Genomic DNA, 21,609 nt, shown 5'->3' with positions numbered 1-21,609 from the left:
AAATGTGGTGTTGTCCCCCTATATATATTTCCAGGAGAAATCACTCTCGCCCAACCAGTCATCAGGTACCAGGGTGCAGAAAGTTATAATATAAAGTCCAAAAATGATTAAACAAAAAAAGACGTTTTGGGGGACACACACACACACCCATGACCCCACCATGGATATTTTCACTACTGAACAGTCATGTTATCTCCTTGGCTGCCAGTAACTTACAAATTAATGTTTTACTATTTGGCTGCCAGTAACACACATGCACAGTAGCGATTTAACCCCCTCTGACTGTCAGACGTACACATAGAAGCAATTATCACCCCCTAGACTGCCAGCAACATCTAAAAAAAAAAGTTGTGTTTTTTTACCCGTATTGGCTGCCAGCAACATACATAGTAGTGGATGCACAGTGTAGCTTCTTTTTGGACCATATTTGTATTGCATAGACTCTGGTATAGGGGGGCTTTTAAATTTAACTGAAACTCAGGGGACTTTAAAAAGCTTGACATTTAATTGACCAGCATTTTTACGTAGAGTTTACTAGACATCCTGAAAAAATACTCTGGCAACACTAACTTTAAATGACCACAGCAAATAAAGAAAAATATACTTTTAGCTAGATAATATGTTCTGTTAAACATCATCTAGTTGACAAATTGCTTCATGTGTCTCCCTTTATTGCAGGTATGACACAACTTTTGACCTAGAAGCAAAATCTTTTTAAGGTAAGTATTCTACATATTATGAAATTACCTACTTGTGCAATCTAACAATTAGAGCAAGATTTATCCAGCGCTATCACAATTCCCCTTTTTTATTCTATGTGTGCCTCTGGAGGAGTGCATCCGTGCGCCCAAATTTTTTATTTTTTTTTTAAATTCTTTTTGTGCTTTTTTGAAAAGGCAAGCTCAGGCGAAGTAAGTAATTATTTCTAATGCTGTTCGCCACAGTACTTATGGGCAACTTAAGGGCACACATTTGTAGGAGAATTTTAAGTTCTCTATAGGCTCAAAAAAGTAAGTAACTAATGGATTTGATAAGGTGTACTATAAAAATACGACTTGGAAAATCGAATTTAACCCTCTTTAAAAAAGTTCCTGTGTGCCTATGCAAGCGCGAACTGAGACACATTTTTAAATAAATGAGGGTGCTGATTCTCAAGCGTATATTTAGACACCTATATAGGAGAACATCAATGATAACTCTTGCTCTAGTTTGTTCACTGTCTATATAGTGAAACATTTTTATAAGATTCAATCAGAGAGACCTGGTTAGGGTTCCTTTGTTTTAAATGGACAGTAGAGTTAAAATGAAATGTTCATAATTCATTAACAAAAGGTCCTTTTAAGAATGGCTAGTTTATTGAAGGTGGGGTTCTTCAATGGAGTTTGAAATGCTTGTGGTATTATGATTTTAACTTATACAAATAGATGGTTTAGGCAATTTGCAGCATTTAGGAAACCTTGGTTACAAATTGCTTTTTGGCCTCTCTAGGAGGTGTTTATTTAACACAAGCAGGAATTGTTTAATTACAAAATATGTGCTGTGATAATTTGTGTGTACACATCATGCTTTGGTGTATGCACGTTTTGTGCGCATGCGCAAATTAAAATTTAGGCAAATCCCTTGATAAACTGCTCAAAACATGTTTTTCATTAATTAAAATATAGGTGACAAATTTTCCCTGTGCAAGGTGTAGTTGGTCGTTTTATGGGCTGAAATGCATTTGAAAAATGTTAAGTTATCACAGGACTTTTATTTATTTTCGACTGTTTATAATTGAATTAAACATTTTAAATCAGTGAACTTGCATTGATTTTAAATGGGGAGCTATTAAGCTATTGTGTGAGATCTCTTGTGCTAAGAGCATGTGCACGACCTTCCTCTCTCAGTGGCTGCATGTGCAGTAAAACTGATCACAAAAAGTTATGAAAAATAACCTTTATAAGGAGCATTTTTTAAATTAGAACTTGATTGGCAAAAAGCTTCTTATTCAATTTGACTTTCTTGTCCCTTTTAAACAAGGCTAACCTAAATGTAAAGAATTGCCTGTTCATATGGCCAGTTACAGAAGATTTGTATGATCTGTGTCTATCAGCGTGGCCTATTTTCTGTCACAGCAAGGAAGCAATTACGCCTTGACCTGTGGATGTCTGATGCAACATCAAAGGAAGACAAAAAACATTGAATGCATTTGTAGAAAGGTAAATTAATGAGAAAAAGTGTATCAAGAACAGACAAGGAAACAGATCACTGTATTTTTGCAGCTGCTTTTAACTATTTTGCAAAAGTATTCAAAGTGTGTGTATGTGTTTATGTGTGTGTATCTTACAATGTATAATATTGCTATAAACATTGTTGCAAATACTGCAGCCATGAAGTTTGATTTTGCTTTTTACTTTACTGTCTGTTTTAAAAGGCACAGTAAGGCCTAATGAGTTCTATCATGCATATAAAAACCTTACTATTTGGAGGTGAATTGCATTGAAAATAAGAATAGTTGTTTGTTTTGATTTTAAAGCTAAGTGGATGTGCATATTTGTGTACAACTGGTCCTTGTACTTTTAAAATGACCTTTTTAGATGCATCAAAGAGGAAAAAACAATCCTTTAATATCCTATAAACACATAGTCATATGCGCCCAATACTGATAAACCTGTTCATAGCGTCATGCTGGACATGGTCGGTAAAGCTCATAACACTTGAAACTTTGAAGCTTGGATCCCGTTTTTGGAAAGTAAAGAAACTCTTTGAAAGGTGATGGTCACATGAATGTCCAGATAATCGCGTGGTTGATGTAAAAATATTAATACCGTGCGCCAATTTCTGAGTTTACAAGGTACCTGTGCCACCCTTTTAAGCAAATCTAGACCAACACATACTTTGGACCTCTCATTATAAGCAGTATAGTCCTTACTTTCACATAAAGTATCACAGTGCCAATGTACACACAGCAGTTACTTAAAGGGACAGTAAAGTCGAAATCAAATGTTCAGGATTTAGATAGAGTGCAATTTTAAACAATTTCCAAGTTACTTCCATTATATATTTTTGCTTTTTTCTTGATGTCTTTTGTTGAAAAGCATACTTAAATAGACTCAGGAGCATCAATGCACTGCTGGGAACTAGCTGATTTGGATATGCACATATTTGCTTCTTTGTCATTAGCTCCACTCAGTGTTCAGCTAGCTCCCAGTAGGGCATTACTGCTCCTTCAACAAATATGAAACAGATGTAAGCAAATCTGATAGTAGAAGTAAATTGGAAAGTTGTTTAAAATCTGAATCATGAAATAAAAAAATAGGGTTTCATGTCCCTTTAACTCACTATGGGCACCAGTAGCACGTGTTAGCATCCAGAAATGTGCATAGTTTACTTGTAACATTTTACATTGTTCTGATTCCATAGTGCTGAGATTGAGAATTACTCAATATATTTATTAATATAAGAAAAAAAAAAAAAAAACTACAACGTAACAGTGTTGAAAGGATCAGATGCTGAGGTGCTCTCATTAGATGCAGCTAGGCTATATAAACCCTATAGAGTTGCATAACTTGATTGGCTGCATATTCCCAATATTTTCAACTAAATAAAGGACACTGTCTAATTGTGAAAAATTGTCAAAATGTACTGAGACAAATGGCAGCCTTCAACGGTTTAGAAATCAGTTTGAGCCTACCTAGGTTTAGCTTTCAAAAAAGAATACCAAATTAACAAAACAAATTTGATGATAAAAGTAAGTTAGAAAGTTGTTTAAAATTGTATGCCCTATCTGAATCATGAGTTTAATCATCTTGACTTCACTATCCCTTTTTAAGAATTCACTGATTTGTCCATGAGATGCAGTCTTGTCTCACCAGCCTCTTAGATCAGTCAGTGTATTTTTGTTTCTCATTAGTTCGACGTGAGGCCAATATTCGCATTAGTGGGGGCTCAGGTTGAGGCAGATTTGTGGGGCCACTCAGCCAAGCTCCCTGTATGGCCCATCCTTGTCCTAACATTTAGTGTCTTTTATATAAAGAATTAGACTATTTTACACCTCTTGATACTATGAACATTTCTTTATAAACTTTATATAGGGTGAACATCGCAGGTTCCCCTCTTGCCCTGCCTAAAGGACAGACTTGGTCTGACATTTAAAATAATGCTAAATAATTAGTATTTTGCATATTTATCGCCTTAAAACTCCAGTAATGCTTTGTGTGACTTACTGGGTTCACCAGCCCTGCAACAGTCGCCAGTTATTCACAGAAAGGTTTAACTAACCCTCTCCACCTTCATGGAACAGTAAAGTTAAAATAAAACTTGGATGATACAAAGCCTTCAACTGCACTGTTTCTCCCCCCCCCCCCCCCCCACACACATTTCAGACTTTGTCTCCAGATACTCTCCCTCCCGTCCCCTTCACTCTGGGCACAATCTCCTTCTCTCTTGTTACTTCCTCACATTCCCGTTTACAGGACTTCTCCAGACTGTCTCCCATCTTGTGGAACTCCCTGGCTCACTCCACAAGACTCCCCTAGTTTTAACAGCTTCAAGCGCTCCCTAAAGACTCTACTATTCAGGGATGCATACAACCTACACTAATCTTTCCTAACTCCATTGCTTTCCCCTTGAACCCCTTAGCATGTAAGTCCATGAACCCAGCTGTTTGTTGACTGCCTTCATAAGAGCCGACTACAACGGTGCAACTCTCGGCAGGGCCCTCTACCCATCTGATCCCTATAAATTGTATCTTGTATACCGCATATGTTTATAGCACTGCAGGATCTGTTGGCGCTCTACAAATACATGATGATGATAATAAGGCATGCCATTTTAAACCACTTTCCAATTTACTTTTATCATCAAATTTGCTTTGTTCGCTTGGTATTCCTTGTTGAAAGCTAAACCTAGGTTGGCTTGTGCTAATTTCTAAGCCCCTGAAGGCCACCTCTTATCTCAGTGCATTTTGACAGTTTTTTACCTTTAAAAACTGATAGTTCATGTGTGTCATATAGGTAACATTGTGCTCACTCCTGTTGAGTTATTTATGAATCAGCACTGATTGACTAAAAAGCTGAGATAAGGGGGAAGTCTGCAGAGGTTTAGATACAAGGTAATCACAGAGGTAAAACATGTATTACTATAAAAGTGCTGGTTATGCAAAACTGGGGAATGGGTAATAAAGGGATTATGTATCTTTTTAAACAATCAAAAATTTGGTTTAGACTGTCCCTTTAAAGGGACAGTCTACACCAAAAATTTTCTTATTTAAAAAGATAGATAATCCCTTTATCACCCATTCCCCGTTTTTGCATAACCAACACAGTTATATTAATATGCTTTTTACCTCTGTGATTACCTTGTATCTAAGCCTTTGCAGACAGCCTCCTTATCTAAGTGCCTTTGACAGACATGCAGTGTAGTCAATCAGTGAAGACTCCTAAATAACTTCATGGGAGTGAGCACAATGTTATCTATATGACACATGTGAACTAGCACAGTCTAACTGTGAAAAACTTTCAAAATGCTCTGAGCTAGGAGGCGGTTTTCAACTGTTTAGAAATCAGTTTGAGCCTAGCTAGGTTTAGCTTTTCAAAAATAACACCAAGGGAACAAAGCAAATTTGATGATAAAAGTAAATTGGAAAGTTGTTTAAAATTGCATGCCCTATCTGAATCATGAAATTTTAGTTTTGACTTTACTGTCCCTTTAACCACTCCAGGCAAGCCTGTGACTCTGTTTAGTGGGTACAAGTGTTACTAGACCTAGAAAAAATGCCCGAACACCCCTTTAATGCCACCCACACTAAACTATCTCTGCTGCCACCACTTTAGGATTATTATATGGGAAAAACCCAGACTAACAGATTTAAAAATCCCCATAACACAATTTGGCAAACATCAGTCTAAAAAACACAATACTGTTATTACTAATCTCTTTGTCTAATATTGGAACTACATTACCAAAGTCAAAATCTTATTAATGGAACATTTATTATGAACTTGAGTCATAACGTGTGTGGGTGTATACAAACAAATACACAAAGCAACAGATTTTAAAACAAAAAGGACGAATATAACAGAACCTATAACTTTACCAGAATAGTCTGTGGGAAATGGAATGAAGAATGGTCATGCACACTTTCTAGCTTCCCATGTAAAAGACCATATTATTTTGCTGAATTCACCATTTAAATACATAATTTTATTTTTTTTTCTCCTAAGATAAGGTTTCTGACTAGGCTCCTTCCAGAGTGGGCAAGGAAGGTAGCCACCACTTTTTTATAGTACACCATAAACCACAGTATAAACCCTGGCTAAAATTATAGGATAACTTTATAATTTTAGGTATGCATATCCAGTGCGCATACCCTTATTAACAATCCCATTGTGACATCATGAGGATTATTTTGATACCAAACATGACATCCTTAAAAAATCTTAGTGTTACTCATGATCGACCACAGGTTGGTTTCCTAAAAATCACTGTATTGAGAAGAACTACACCCCCCCTCCTTATCTTGTTGAACCAAAAGTAGGTAGTAAAAGCCAGTGGCCCCATAAGTTTACAACTCTGTACCAGAACTATCTAAAAAGTCAAAACAGCAAAGAAAGAAAAAAAAATAACCACCGACACCCTAATATCAGGTTTTCATGGCATTAAGCCGAGATTCCCAGGGAGTAGCCTAGCCGGCAGCCGAGATTCCCAGGGAGTAGCCTAGCCGGCAGCCGAGATTCCCAGGGAGTAGCCTAGCCGGCAGCCGAGATTCCCAGGGAGTAGCCTAGCCGGCAGCCGAGATTCCCAGGGAGTAGCCTAGCCGGCAGCCGAGATTCCCAGGGAGTGTTTCTAGATTCATATTTTCTTTCATGTAATTAGCAAGAGTCCATGAGCTAGTGACGTATGGGATATACATTCCTACCAGGAGGGGCAAAGTTTCCCAAACCTTAAAATGCCTATAAATACACCCCTCACCACACCCACAATTCAGTTTTACAAACTTTGCCTCCGATGGAGGTGGTGAAGTAAGTTTGTGCTAGATTCTACGTTGATATGCGCTCCGCAGCAAGTTGGAGCCCGGTTTTCCTCTCAGCGTGCAGTGAATGTCAGAGGGATGTGAGGAGAGTATTGCCTATTTGAATGCAGTGATCTCCTTCTACGGGGTCTATTTCATAGGTTCTCTGTTATCGGTCGTAGAGATTCATCTCTTACCTCCCTTTTCAGATCGACGATATACTCTTATATATACCATTACCTCTGCTGATTCTCGTTTCAGTACTGGTTTGGCTTTCTACAAACATGTAGATGAGTGTCCTGGGGTAAGAAAATCTTATTTTCTGTGACACTCTAAGCTATGGTTGGGCACTTTATTTATAAAGTTCTAAATATATGTATTCAAACATTTATTTGCCTTGACTCAGAATGTTCAACTTTCCTTATTTTTCAGACAGTCAGTTTCATATTTGGGATAAATGCATTTGTTTCAATCATTTTTTCTTACCTTAAAAAATTTGACTTTTTCCCTGTGGGCTGTTAGGCTCGCAGGGGCAGAAAATGCTTCATTTTATTGCGTCATTCTTGGCGCAGACTTTTTTGGCGCAAATTTTTTTTTCTGTTTCCGGCGTCATACGTGTCGCCGGAAGTTGCGTCATTTTTTGACTTTTTTTTGCGTAAAAAATGTCGGCGTTCCGGATGTGGCGTCATTTTTGGCGCCAAATAATGTGGGCGTCTTTTTTGGCGCTAAAAAATATGGGCGTCATTTTTGTCTCCACATTATTTAAGTCTCATTATTTATTGCTTCTGGTTGCTAGAAGCTTGTTCACTGGCATTTTTTTCCCATTCCTGAAACTGTCATTTAAGGAATTTGATCAATTTTGCTTTATATGTTGTTTTTTTCTTTTACATATTGCAAGATGTTCCACGTTGCATCTGAGTCAGAAGATACTTCAGGAAAATCACTGCACAGTGCTGGAGCTACCAAGCTAAGTGTATCTGCTATAAACTTTTGGTATCTGTTTCTCCAGCTGTTATTTGTATTGCATGTCATGTCAAACTTATTAATGCAGATAAAATTTCCTTTAGTACTGTTACATTACCTGTTGCTGTTCCGTCAACATCTAATTTTCAGAGTGTTCCTGATAACATAAGAGATTTTATTTTTTAAATCCATTAAGAAGGCTATGTCTGTTATTTCTCCTTCTAGTATACATAAAAGTCTTTTTTAAAACTTCTCTTTTTTCAGATGAATTTTTAAATGAACATCATCATTCTGATACTGATAATGGTTCTTCTGGTTCAGAGGTTTCTGTCTCAGAGGTTGATGCTGATAAATCTTTGTATTTGTTCAAGATGGATTTTATTCGTTCTTTACTTAAAGAAGTGTTATTTGCATTAGAAATAGAGGATTCTGGTCCTCTTGATACTAAATGTAAACGTTTAAATAAGGTTTTTAAATCTCCTGTAGTTATTCCAGAAGTGTTTTATCTCCCTGATGTTATTTCTGAAGTAATTTCCAGGGAATGGAATAATTTGGGTAATTTATTTACTCCTTCTAGACGTTTAAGCAAATTATATCCTGTGCCATCTGACAGATTAGAGTTTTTTGGGACAAAAATCCCTAAGGTTATGGGGCTGTCTCTACTCCTGCTAATGTACTACTATTTGTCAGTATATTTATGAAAATCTTAGTAGTGCTATCCAAATAATATATATAAGTTTATGGCAGGGTTATAAACACAATACAAAGAAGTAGAAACCCTTATCAACCATGCACCTACTAGACCATACAATTAATATAAATATCTGAATTCTTTTATTTAGTTAATATCCATAAACATATTGAAGTATATTTGCAATAAAAGGAAATGAAACAAAATGTATATGCGTTTAAACCAACTCTTAAGATATGCTATCCTTCTTACAAAACCCAGAAAAATATACCTTCACAATTTAGCCTTTTATTTATTTAACACAATGGGACTAAAAACCTTTAACATCCAAGCAATACAATTCTAAACAGTGTTTATAAAACAATAGGATAATATATATTCTGCTATTTAATTGCAATTTATCCTAATACAAAATTAACTGACAATACCAGAACTTGTATAGATGAGTTACTTAGCCAATCAGACGCAGATTTAAACAATATATGTATATAGGCTGTGAAATGCTAACTTGAGAAAAACACACTGCTTCTTTAAATCTATTAAATACAAATTAACTATGCATATAACTTATCTTACAAAACTTTGAATACGTTACCAAAGTAAAAAGCAGTCGATATCCGATGTTCCTTGGTAGGAATTATTTTACCTCAGATCACCAATAAGTGTATATCGCAATCAATGAGAAGGGTAGATTCGCTTTGCTCAAGTAAAGTGGTATCTCACACCAGCGGGAACCAGTTACAAGTTTTAGCTTCAGCAGAAAATCTCCTTTTCTCTCCATTGCATTCACTTTTTATTTGGTTTTCCCATCACTGGTAAATTGTGGGTGGCCCTGCGGGAGCTGACCTTCCCATTGGTTATCTGGGAAGTCTAAATCGGATTGGCCCTTGGAAATTTCATTTTTAACAGCCAGAGAGAACCTTCTGGCTGTAGTTCTCGCAACATAACACCAGGTGGCAGCACAAACAGACACAGCAACATTTGAAACAGCTTAAGTCAGTATTTCTATGAAATGGTTATTAATTTTTATCATAATTTACTGCGACAACTATTCATAATATTTGTTTTGGATAAGTTATATCTTAATGAATTTTCTGATCATTTTGATATGAAACATCACATATCTAACATTATATTAAAATAACTTATATTTCATAGTTATATCACATCAAATATATATCTCATAGTCATATCACATCAAAGTAACTTCCATATTTTCATCTCACTATATTTTAAAAGATGTATGTGAAACTTTATAAACATTTATTTGTATGTTTATATGATATGACTTAATACATTTCATGCGGCATTCCGTCTCTTTCTAAGATTGATGCTCATGACCAATGGTTGTCTGCAATAAAAATAGAAATAATTATTAGAGATGATCCAATCATTAGTATGTGTATGGTCCATAAGTATTTATTTATATTCTTAAAAACACAGAGGCTAAGTAAGATCTTTTGTGTTTTCAAAACATATATATCATTTCTATGTATATCTGAATTTATCTGTCTGAAAAATATAAGCAAAAACAGAGGTTATTACACATTTTTGACTGACTAAAACAGTTACCTCCCAAGCTTAGCAAATACCCATGTAATAATAATATAGAATTTAGACAATTTCCCAAATTTCTATATTTAATACATTCTGGGGCATGTATTTAAACAGAGAGAGAAAAAAAAAATGTTTATTTGCTGTCTGCTTACGTGAACTTCCAGAGTCACACCTTAGCATTTGTCTGTGTTTTCCAAGGCCTTTATTGCTCCACATGGGGTCAATCCATGAGGAGTTGTAAGAGTCTTTAAAACAGCATATTTCCTGTTTAGCCAGCAGTGCAGATGTGTATTTGATTTTATTTGTGTCACCTTCCCCCAAGAGGGGTTTTTGCAGTAAGTCTTCAAATAGAGATTCAGTGAGATAGAACTGTTGTATCACACGTGTCAAATTCCAAAGGGGTCCTTGAACACATTCTTTTCTCACCTCACCAAATGTTCTGAGGTTATAAAATCTGCATATATAGTCAAATGAATAGGGTCACTGAGCTATTTCCTTTAGAAAAGAAATGTTTGTGTTTCAAAAAGGCTCTACTGATCGTCAATCCTGATAGACGTGTATTAGAAGCTGTGTTCAACAAACTCATGTTTAATTAATCCTGAGTTCTCATCTAACATATACAGTGTATAAAATATACATATATATATATATATATATATATATATGTACACATATGTAATATTCATCATAATATTCATATACTCTGACATAAATCCCCCTTCCAACTTCAAATAGATGTAGGACACATGTATTTGAATTGGCTTAAAGTCAGTGGTATTTGATGAGGATCAACCGTATACCTCATAGACAGTCTCTTATGAAGAAAGTTTGTTATTTTGAGCTTTCATGTTTATCAGTTAGGCATCTTTAAATTACAGTATGTCTTTAATGCATTTGGGGATATGACACTTCATTCTCCCTCTATGACTTGTAGTTGGGACCTGGGATGACATGCCCGCAGTTGATTTATATGTACCCATTTATCTATGAAACCTTCATTTTTGGGGATCCGTATTTTATAGGCCACTGGAGATATTTTGTCAGTAATGACAAAAGGACCTTTCCATGAGGGAAGAAATTTCTTCTCCCTAACCTGATCTCTTCCAAAGTTATAAAGATAAACTTTATCATTTATTTCATATTCCTTTTTGGATGTTTTGAGATCATAATAGGTTTTAGTGGCAGTTGCGGCTCTTTCTAAATTCCTTTGAGCAAATGCAAAGGCATGTTGCAGGTGTCTCCTTAGGTTTTCCACATATTGATGTGTATTGGCAGCGTTTATCAAATTTTGGTCTGATGTACGGTACAGCAGATGCTGAGGTAGAACCATTCTTCTACCAGTCATCAGCTCAAAAGGTGACATCTTGGTAGCACTACTTGGAGTTGCTCTTAATGCCATTAAGACTAGAGGTAGTTTTATATCCCAGTCTTTACCTGTTTCACTCACAAACTTTTTGAGGATTTTAACAATGGATTGGTTGTAACGCTCTACACCACCACTTGAGGCAGCTCTATAAGCAATATGGAGCTTTCTTTTAACCCCTAGTATTTTCCACATTTTTGTCATCACTTCGCTAGTGAAGTGGGTCCCCCGATCTGACTCGATTCTTTGGGGCAGACCAAATCTGGAAAATACATGGTTGATGAGCAATGCTGCACATGTTTCAGCACTATTGTTAGGTGCACTAATGCACTCTACCCATTTAGTGAACAGGCATGTCACGGTTAACATGTATTTGTTACCTCTTGATGATCTTGTTACTGGGCCAATAAAATCAATTTGTATATCTGACCATGGCATTACCATCCCCCTTTTCTGCAATGGCGCTCTATGCGTTGGTGCAGTGGGTTGGAACTGTGGACAGATTAAACACCCTTGACAGTAGGTTTGAACATCTTTCAACATGTGTGGCCAAAAAGCATAATCACGCAATATTTCATACGTGAGTTTGGCACCCCGATGACCAGATGTGGGAGCATCATGGGCATGTTGAAGCATTAGACCTCTGAACTTGGTGGGTACTACCCACTGCTGGATGCCAGTTTTGGAGGTTCTAATTAACAAACCATCCTGTAACTTGAATTGTGATCTAGATTTCATTAAGATTCTAAGATCTTCTTTGCCAATGCAATCATCTTTTGAGATGGGGTTGCTTTCAGGATCTTCTATGTGTTTATAGAAGATGCCTATAATGGGGTCTTCTTTTTGACTAGTGATCAGGTCCTCACTAGGAGAATCCTGACTCCATTGTACCAAGTTAGGCTCACTCTGTTGTTTTGCCTGGTTTCTGGTAATGGCTTCTACCTGAATTGCACCCATTAAGTGGTCAATATTAAGGAGTTCTCCAGTTATGGCTCCTTGTTTGGCTAATGAATCCGCAAGGTCATTGCCTTCCTTATCCGGACCTAGAATTCTGGAATGACCCTTGGTCTTTTTCCAGTGTATGGTTAAATCATTGGATACTACCAGATTATCAATCTCGCAGAACAATTTGCCATGCTTGACTGGTTTGTTATTGCTTTTCTGCATGCCATTTCTTTTCCAAGTTGGCAGGTATTCAACAAAACTGTCACGCACATAATTTGAGTCAGTTATGATCACAAATTCATGAATACCATGTTCAATAGCCATTTCAATGGTTTTGAAAACAGCAGTTAGTTCTGCAACTTGACTGGATCTTGGTCCAATGTTGAAACCTACAGATATATTTGAGAATCCGTTTGCCCCAGTTATACCAATGCCAGCGACTAATCTGCGCTCATTATCAATAGTGGCATGGTAAGAACAACCATCAACATATACCCAAGGTAATGTTTGACAATGGTCCTCATTGTACATTTTATATGGGGAAAGCAATTGTTCTTCCAGAAAATCATCTTCTGATAATTCTTCCCCAGGATCTCTAGCAGTACAGTCGTGGAGCTCAGCAAGCCCTTGTGCGACTGGATTCTTTTTATTCTGCTTGTAGCAAATTTCTAAGGGCCAGCCTTGTAAGGAAAGAGTCCACGCTGTTATGCGGCTATTAGACAAATTCCCATCTCTTATTCTCTCACTTTGCAAATATAGCAAAGGCTGGTGGGCCGTTTCTACAATAATTTTCTCGCCCTGTATATAGCTGCGGAAATTTTGTAGAGCCCATACAGTAGATAAGAGGGCTTTTTCGCAATCGTTAAACTTTATTTCTACTGGGGATAGATTTTTGCTCGCATGAGCAATGGCTTTGTTCAAATTATCATGCTTTTGGTATAACACAGCACTCATGCTTACATCTGTGTACCCTGTTTCTAAGTAGAAAGGTTTACCACCTTCAGGGTACGCTAAGCAAGGTGCTTGAGTGAGTTTTCTCTTCAGCTCTCTGATGGCTGTCTCTTGAGACTCACTCCAGTGCCATTTCACATCCTTCTTTAGAAGAAGTAGTAGTGGTTTAGCTAATTCCGCATAATTATCAATGAATTTGCGAGAATAATTCGTCATACCCAGGAATGATCTCAATTCCTTTAAGTTAGTTGGGTTTTTAGAATTCACTATAGCTTCCACCTTTTTCTTCTGGGGATTTAATCCATCAGAGGTAACTTCATGTCCCAAGAAGTTTACACGAGTGCGGCACCATTGAGCTTTTTGCAGGGATAATTTGACACCTGCCCTTTTAAGTTGGCTGAGGACGTGTTTAAGCTCTGCAATGTGTTTTTCAAAGTCTGTGCTTTTGATTAAAACATCATCCACATAAGATAAGGTCCCCCTTTCCAGTGCGTCAGGCATAGCCTTATGCATGAATACAGCAAATTCATGTCCAGAATTTATGTATCCAAATGGAAGTCTCTGGAATGCATACTGAATCTTTTGGAAGGAGAATGCTAGCTTATATTGGTCCTCTTCATGTACCTTTATGGTCCAATATCCCTGTGCACAATCAATGGCAGTGAATATTTTGGATCCCTGCATTTGTGCTAGGCACTGGTCAATGTATGGTACAGGCCAGCCAGACATGTATACTCGTTTGTTTAGCTGTCTTAAGTCAGCACACAAACGCCATTGTCCATTGGGCTTAAGGACACCTAGAATAGGATTATTATAAGAGCTGTGCACCTGTCTGATAATACCTCTTTCTTCCAAATTCCTTATGATCTCTGCAAGAGAATCATATGAGGCTAAGGGAAGTCTGTATTGTTTGACAAATACAGGTGGTGCATCGGGATCTGTTTGTATTCTTGCAATGTGCAAGTCTGTAGTACCACAGTCATAAGAATCCTTAGCAAAAATATCCTTGTACTCCATCAGTAGTTCTCGCAGCTGTTGGCGTTCATCATCGCTGGAACAGCCATTAGCTAAGGATATTTGCTCTTCGACTATTTGCTGAAATCCTGGAAAGATTTCAGGCTGTCCTATTTCATAGGCTTCTTCCAGTCTAGAGGTGAGATCCCCTTGATTATAATTTACATTGCTCCCATGACTCTGGGTATTGGGGTAATCTTGCTGTTTGATTGGCTGATCAAACACTAGAGAGGCTTCTTCAATTTTACAGATGCCTTCCTCTGAGCTGAAGGGATAAATAGATTGAACATTAAATAGACCCTCTGGCATAGATGCAAAGGATTGTTCTATTAATTGTTCTTCAGTTAGGTATCCTTCAGGTATTAGCCCAATTACATTATTCTGGAATCCAAAAGTGTAATAACTTGATTCCAGTGCATATCCTATGGTAGTTCCCTTGGATAATGTTATATCCTGTGGGGTCATGTTATGCACAATAATATGTATTGGAACAGTTCCAATATTCACCATAGGAGTGTAAGTCACTGTGACACCCAGATTTTGTATTCTATGGGAGAGGCAAATTAGTGTTTCAGAAGTTTTTAATTTCTGACCTCTCTTTACCTGTAAGGGTAAAAGAAATTTATCAGCCCCAGCAGGAATTATAACATCGCTAGATACCTGCATATTCACAGCATATGGCAATTGCTGGTTTGATTTCAGGGCTGCATTTTCATCCTGAAATACTTCAGGGTCCCCCTTTAACCTGCTCCAAAGGCAAGAGTTAATCAAATCTATTTGTATGGCATATCTATGTAAAATATCATTGCCAATGTATATTTGATTATGGGGAGTATTTAAAACTAAAAACAGGTGCTTCACTGACTTATTACCAATAGAGATAGATAATAAGCACTTATCTGTGATGTTATAGCTTTCAGACCTGTCATCCAGGCCGTTGACACAGTGGTCTTGGGGAGAAAGATATTTAATCACTTTAGGTTCAGCTATTTGCGCTAATAAACCTTCGCTTATATAGCTAGCTTCCTGTTTTAAATTTATTTTAGCATACTTGGTTTTACCAAGGTCATGCACTTGTATAGGGATAAATAGATCCTCTTTAACTCTCTCAATCCCTGTGAGGTATTGAGCATGGTCTCCCCCTTTAGGGATTTTAGGATCCCCCTTGTGGAGTGATATGGTTAATATATCGCCATCTAGGGAGATATTCGCTATTTTTCCGGGCGAAATTTTAAAAGTATTACCATCAGAGCCACTAAAAGGAGTCTGATCATCTATTTGTAGAATAGTGATTTCAGGTGTAGAGTTATTCCTGAAATGAATCTCCACAGCATCTGGTTTCTCTTCCACCACGTGACAGCTGTGTCGGGTGCGAGATGTACCAGATTTTTCATAATTGATAGGCCGTTTAACTTGCGACCAAATTACATTATTTATGCAATCAATTATGGTGCTTAATCGTTTCAGGAGATCACTACCAATAATTAAACGATCAGTTGGCAGATCCACTATAATGACAGGGTGTCTTATGACCCTGTTCCCCAATTTAAATTTTAACCAGGCAGTACCGTAGACTTTTAGGGAGTCACCCCCAACACCTATTAGAGAACCGTCAAATTCTCTTATTTTGGGTTTGTGGGGTGTTAGCTCATTTAGCTGTGTGTAGTACCTGTGGGATAAGATAGTTGCCTGTGACCCAGTGTCAATTAATCCCCTGATAGGGTTGGAGACTGAATCTTGCAGCTCAACTAGTACATAATATCTTCCTGCAGTTTCTATCATTTCACACATAAAATTTGCATTCTTGTACATCTGTGGGCTTCGCCACGTTTTACCTGGATCCGCTGCGTCATTCGATGCAGAGGAAATTTCATACCTACCTGTTTCCCCTATGACAAGGTCAGCTGGGTTCTTGTGTACTGTATCTGTGGAAATAATGTTAAGAGAACACTGCAGAGGAAAAGTTTGGTTAATTTTTCCCGGCTGATATCGCTCATTGTCACAGCTAATTTGTCCGTTTCCGGTCTGTGGGGAGATAACATGATTAGTATCATTGATATTTATTACTACATTTTGTATATCTCTCCCCTCCCCTTCAGGTGATACTGCAGTATTTATGACTGTGCCTGTGGTCCACTGCTGACCACTGGCTGTACCCCTAAAAAAGTATTGTTCGGTTGCTGAGCCGTAGATTTTTGACTCATATTAGCGATTTGTTCGCTCAACCGATTTAATTGGGTAAACAGCATATCTACCTGATTGTACAAGTTACCTCTACCCCTGGGCCTATCTCTTGGTGCCCCATTGTACTGATTCCTGGACCATTGGGTTCCCTCAGAATCAGGGCCACTATTTCTATTCTGGCGTGGTTGCCCCTGGGGTTCAGCTTGTTCAGCATTAGTACTTTGGGGAGCATTATATACCTGGGGTGTCTGGTTACCCTGAGAATATCTTCGCCGTCTATTGTATCTACCCTTGCGCGGATACCAATTATTTGGTGAGTATTCTCTTTGTGAGTAATTATTCACCTGATTATGTCCCCCACTTTGGTTATAGTCTCCCTGCGCCTCAACCTGTGTAGGGGGAGGGGCAGAATTAAACCTCTGTGGAGATGGCCTGTTTTGACTGGCCACCTCTGCATAAGTTCTCTTGTTAGACTCCAAATTGAGGGGTTTAGGTGACACCCTAGTTTCTGCTACAATTTTGGGTTTTGATTCCTTTTTAACCCCCTGCTCACTGGACTGCTGAATAGAGTATAATTTTGTACTCTCTTTGATCAGCCATTCCAATGAGCAGTCCTCATCAAAATCTCTAGCTAAGTTAATTTTGATGGGTGTAGGCAATGCTTCAAAAAATAAATTTACAAATTCTGAGCCATCAAATCTGGGATTATCTTCAGCCATACTGTACGCATTTTTCAATACAGAAAGGAATTCGACTGGACTCTGATTCGCACGACACTTTAAACCATATACCGCTATTTTCGCGGCAGTTTTAGTGCGATATTGCCCGAATTCTTTTCTGCATTGTTGTTTTACCCCATTCCAGGAATGAATATTCATATCCTTTAGTGAAGCAAAGAATTTGTGATGCTTACTGTCAAATACCCAAGGCAGAAATTCAATTTTCAATTTCTCACTTGTAACATTCATTATAGCTAACGCATTTTCAAAAGCCTGTAAATGATCAATTACAGATGTTGTTCCCTTATTGGAGAATATAGGTACTGCGCGTTGTACGAAGGTGATTATTTTATGGGAATCATAGACTTTATCAGACTTATTTTGGGATTCTCTGTTAGAGTTTCCCTCCCCCGCATCAGCTGCGCTACAGCTGTCCTCTGGATTTACATCCTGAGGGGATTGTCTATTTGGGAAATCTACTTCTGACCCGTTAGGGGTCATTTGTCTATGTTGTTCTATATATTTTCGTACCTCGTCCCTTACGCGTTCGCTAAAGGAGTTAGCATTATCTGTATTATTCTCACTGCTAATATAGGGGTTTTCATTATGGCGATATGACCTTTTTAAATCGCTTAATTCTCTCTGGCTTTGCGCAAGCTGTTTATTTAAATCTTGTATCTGCGCGATTAAGTCCATATTGTGCTTATCTAAGGTGGCTAGGTTTTGGGCAAATTCATCCATTTTATTTTTGGCTATTTTTAAACCCTCTTCGCGTCTGCGCGAGGAACGAATACTATTTTCTAGCTCCTGTATTTGCAATCGTTTGTCTGTGACACAAAACGACATTTCGTCAATTATGCATATTAAAAGGGGCCAGGATTTTAGTATTAGTTTGTCTCGCTTTTTGGGAGCTTCGCATTGATTAATCATTAATAATTCCTGGAAGAATTCATTCTCTTCATTCCACATATTATTATTAACGGTAATATTTTTAGCCCTAGTTTCAAGCATATCCATAAAATCATTTAATTCACCCGCAATATTAAACTTCCCTTTAAGGTAACTTAAGATATCTTTCTTAAGGACCTGACCTTTAGTAATAGGTATGGTTATGGGACCAATTTCATTGCTATGTATAGAATTAAATGAGTCACTTCTGGCTACAGACATTATTATATTGGTTTAGTACTTAGTTAAACTAAAACGCTAATACAATTTTTGCCAATAAAAAGAGAGAAGGAAAAAATTTTATATTTAAAAAAAAATATTATTAATTTTGAAATATGAAAAATTAATATTCCAAAATATGAGAAAATTAATATTTTTGATTAACTTTGAAAATATGAAAAACTAATATTTTTGACTAATTTTGAAATATGAAAAATTAATATTTTTATTAATTTTTCAAAATTAATCTTTAATAATATTTCAAGATATTAATGTCAATCTCGAAATATGAAAATTAATATTTCAACTTTTCAAAAAAAATATATCTTCAAAATATTAATATCGAAATATGAATTTTTTTTTTTTTTTTCTTTTATAATAATTTCTGTTTACTTACAAATATATTATATCAATTATGATGGATATTATTAAATCTCATGCAATGCCTCCAAATATTATGTCAGTATATTTATGAAAATCTTAGTAGTGCTATCCAAATAATATATATAAGTTTATGGCAGGGTTATAAACACAATACAAAGAAGTAGAAACCCTTATCAACCATGCACCTACTAGACCATACAATTAATATAAATATCTGAATTCTTTTATTTAGTTAATATCCATAAACATATTGAAGTATATTTGCAATAAAAGGAAATGAAACAAAATGTATATGCGTTTAAACCAACTCTTAAGATATGCTATCCTTCTTACAAAACCCAGAAAAATATACCTTCACAATTTAGCCTTTTATTTATTTAACACAATGGGACTAAAAACCTTTAACATCCAAGCAATACAATTCTAAACAGTGTTTATAAAACAATAGGATAATATATATTCTGCTATTTAATTGCAATTTATCCTAATACAAAATTAACTGACAATACCAGAACTTGTATAGATGAGTTACTTAGCCAATCAGACGCAGATTTAAACAATATATGTATATAGGCTGTGAAATGCTAACTTGAGAAAAACACACTGCTTCTTTAAATCTATTAAATACAAATTAACTATGCATATAACTTATCTTACAAAACTTTGAATACGTTACCAAAGTAAAAAGCAGTCGATATCCGATGTTCCTTGGTAGGAATTATTTTACCTCAGATCACCAATAAGTGTATATCGCAATCAATGAGAAGGGTAGATTCGCTTTGCTCAAGTAAAGTGGTATCTCACACCAGCGGGAACCAGTTACAAGTTTTAGCTTCAGCAGAAAATCTCCTTTTCTCTCCATTGCATTCACTTTTTATTTGGTTTTCCCATCACTGGTAAATTGTGGGTGGCCCTGCGGGAGCTGACCTTCCCATTGGTTATCTGGGAAGTCTAAATCGGATTGGCCCTTGGAAATTTCATTTTTAACAGCCAGAGAGAACCTTCTGGCTGTAGTTCTCGCAACATAACACCAGGTGGCAGCACAAACAGACACAGCAACATTTGAAACAGCTTAAGTCAGTATTTCTATGAAATGGTTATTAATTTTTATCATAATTTACTGCGACAACTATTCATAATATTTGTTTTGGATAAGTTATATCTTAATGAATTTTCTGATCATTTTGATATGAAACATCACATATCTAACATTATATTAAAATAACTTATATTTCATAGTTATATCACATCAAATATATATCTCATAGTCATATCACATCAAAGTAACTTCCATATTTTCATCTCACTATATTTTAAAAGATGTATGTGAAACTTTATAAACATTTATTTGTATGTTTATATGATATGACTTAATACATTTCATGCGGCATTCCGTCTCTTTCTAAGATTGATGCTCATGACCAATGGTTGTCTGCAATAAAAATAGAAATAATTATTAGAGATGATCCAATCATTAGTATGTGTATGGTCCATAAGTATTTATTTATATTCTTAAAAACACAGAGGCTAAGTAAGATCTTTTGTGTTTTCAAAACATATATATCATTTCTATGTATATCTGAATTTATCTGTCTGAAAAATATAAGCAAAAACAGAGGTTATTACACATTTTTGACTGACTAAAACAGTTACCTCCCAAGCTTAGCAAATACCCATGTAATAATAATATAGAATTTAGACAATTTCCCAAATTTCTATATTTAATACATTCTGGGGCATGTATTTAAACAGAGAGAGAAAAAAAAAATGTTTATTTGCTGTCTGCTTACGTGAACTTCCAGAGTCACACCTTAGCATTTGTCTGTGTTTTCCAAGGCCTTTATTGCTCCACATGGGGTCAATCCATGAGGAGTTGTAAGAGTCTTTAAAACAGCATATTTCCTGTTTAGCCAGCAGTGCAGATGTGTATTTGATTTTATTTGTGTCACCTTCCCCCAAGAGGGGTTTTTGCAGTAAGTCTTCAAATAGAGATTCAGTGAGATAGAACTGTTGTATCACACGTGTCAAATTCCAAAGGGGTCCTTGAACACATTCTTTTCTCACCTCACCAAATGTTCTGAGGTTATAAAATCTGCATATATAGTCAAATGAATAGGGTCACTGAGCTATTTCCTTTAGAAAAGAAATGTTTGTGTTTCAAAAAGGCTCTACTGATCGTCAATCCTGATAGACGTGTATTAGAAGCTGTGTTCAACAAACTCATGTTTAATTAATCCTGAGTTCTCATCTAACATATACAGTGTATAAAATATACATATATATATATATATATATATATATATGTACACATATGTAATATTCATCATAATATTCATATACTCTGACATATTCCTACGGCAGATAGTACTTAATTTAAGGATCCTTTAGATAGGAAAATTGAATCCTTTCTAAGAAAAGCTTCCTTATGTTCAGGTAATCTTCTTAGACCTGCTATATTTTTAGCGGATGTTGCTGCAGCTTCAACTTTTTGGTTAGAAGCTTTAGCGCAACAAGTAACAGATCATAATTTTATAGCATTATTATTATTCTATAACATGCTAATAATTTTATTGGTGATACCATCTTTTGATATCATTAGAGTTGATGTCAGGTATATGTCTCTAGCTATTTTAGCTAGAAAAGCTTAATGGATTAAACTTGGAATGCTGACATGTCTTCT

General features: G+C 36.3%; 1 protein-coding gene across 3 annotated transcripts in view; it reads left to right on the top strand.

The window, feature by feature from the left end:
- NCKAP5L (NCK associated protein 5 like) overlaps positions 1–21,609 on the top strand; it is a 235,375-nt gene that overhangs the window by 18,959 nt on the left and 194,807 nt on the right. For all 3 annotated transcript variants that reach the window (XM_053708047.1, XM_053708046.1, XM_053708052.1), the window contains exon 2: positions 679–719. The gene's annotated coding sequence lies outside the window, so the exon portion shown is untranslated. The remainder of the gene's footprint in view (positions 1–678; positions 720–21,609) is intronic.

Source organism: Bombina bombina, chromosome 3 (assembly GCF_027579735.1).
Source record: "Bombina bombina isolate aBomBom1 chromosome 3, aBomBom1.pri, whole genome shotgun sequence".
Lineage (NCBI taxonomy): Eukaryota > Metazoa > Chordata > Amphibia > Anura > Bombinatoridae > Bombina > Bombina bombina.
This window is presented reverse-complemented; position numbering and strand designations above follow the sequence as displayed.